Consider the following 1,937-nt stretch of genomic DNA (forward strand, 5'->3'; position numbering starts at 1 on the left):
TTTGCGTTTCAATATTTCTTTTCTGGACAGACTGGAGTGGTGAGTCATCTGATGAGGTGAAAAGATAGTGGCACCTGCCCTTGTTGTCCTTTGTGCACACATACAGATCTCTCTCAGTCCAGCTATTGAGAGCTTTTGCCTTGTGTAGCTGGAGGACTTCTGTATTGCCCATAAAGCTATATTTAAGCAGCAGTCAATGCTAGTAGGAAAGGCTGCAGCTTGTCAAATCACTGCCATGAATAAGGTTTGTTGTTTATTCAGTCACTTCCGATTCTTCATGACCTCATGGACCAGCCCACGCCAGAGCTTCCTGTCGGCCATCGCCACTCCCAGCTCCTTCAAGGCCAAGCCAGTCCCTTCAAGGATACCATCCATTCATCTTGCCCTTGGTCGGCCCCGCTTCCTTTTTCCTTCAATTTTCCCCAGCATCATTCTCTTCCAAGCTTTCCTGTTTTCTCATTATGTGGCCATAGCACTTCTTCCTTGCCTCTCATCTCCTTCCCTCCAGTGAGCAGCCAGGCATTCTTTCCTGGAGGATGGACAGTTGGATCTTCTTGCAGTCCAAGGCACTCTCAGAATTTTCCTCCAACACCACAGTACAAAGGCGTCTATCTTCCTTCACTCAGCCTTCCTTATGGTCCAGCTCTCGCATCCACAGGTTACCATGGGGAATACCATTGCTTTAACTATGCGGACCTTCGTTGCCAGTGTGATGTCTCTGCTCTTCACTATTTTATCAAGGTTCATCATTGCTCTCCTCCCAAAAAGTAAGTGTCTTCTGATCTCCTGGCTGCAGTCTGCGTCTGCAGTAATCTTCGCACCTAGAAATATAGTCTGTCACTGCCTCCACATTTTCTCCCTCTATTTGCCAGTTATCAATAAGTCTGGTTGCCATAATTTTGGTTTTTTTAATGTTTAACTGCAACCCAGCACTTTTTTTCTTTCACCTTGGTTAGAAGGCTCCTCAGCTCCTCCTCACTTTCAGCCATCAGAGTGGTATCATCTGCATATCTAAGGCTGTTAATGTTTCTTCCAGCAATTTTAACTCCAGCCTTGGATTCCTCAAGCCCCGCACGTCGCATGATGTGTTCTGCGTACAAGTTGAATAGGGAGGGTGAGAGTATGCAGCCCTGCCGTACTCCTTTCCCAATCTTGAACCAGTCATTTGTTCTGTGGTCTGTTCTTACTGTTGCTGCTTGGTTGTTATACAGATTTCTCAGGACACAGACAAGGTGACTTGGTATTCCCATACCACCAAGAACTTGCCACAGTTTATTATGATCCACACAGTCGAAGGCTTTAGAATAGTCAATAAAACAGAAATAGATGTTTTTCTGAAACTCCCTGGATTCCTCCATTATCCAGCTGATATTGGCAATTTGGTCTCTTGTTCCTCTGCCTTTTCTGAACCCAGCTTGTACATCTGGCAACTCTTGCTCCATGTATTGCTAGAGTCTATCTTGCAGGATCTTGAGTATTACCTTACTGGCATGTGAAATAAGTGCCTCTGTACGAAAGTTTAAGCATTCTTTAGCGTTTCCCTTTTTTGGTATGGGGATTCAAACCACCAGAACATTTCTGCTATGAACACCAAATAATTGCTAGCAGCATTTATCCAATACACTCTCCAAAACATCATCCATTCCTCAACAACTCTCATCCTGCATGGATTAGGCTAACACTCTACCCACTTGACACTGGTTCTCTATGTGACAATGACACATGAACAGATTGTACTGATGAGGACAGCTATTGTATGATCAGCTCTGGAGAATATCCTCTGTGTAGTGGTATTAGTTTGGGGTAAGTCCTTAGCAGTGACATTTAGGCTTTTGTTCTTTATGTTGGGACCCAGAGAAGGTTCTGCGACCCAAATCATAGCTCTTCAGTGGAGCAGGGCAGAAGAATGAGCAAGCAGAATATAAAGATAAAGGTAG

Source organism: Anolis carolinensis, chromosome 1 (assembly GCF_035594765.1).
Source record: "Anolis carolinensis isolate JA03-04 chromosome 1, rAnoCar3.1.pri, whole genome shotgun sequence".
Taxonomy (NCBI): domain Eukaryota; kingdom Metazoa; phylum Chordata; class Lepidosauria; order Squamata; family Dactyloidae; genus Anolis; species Anolis carolinensis.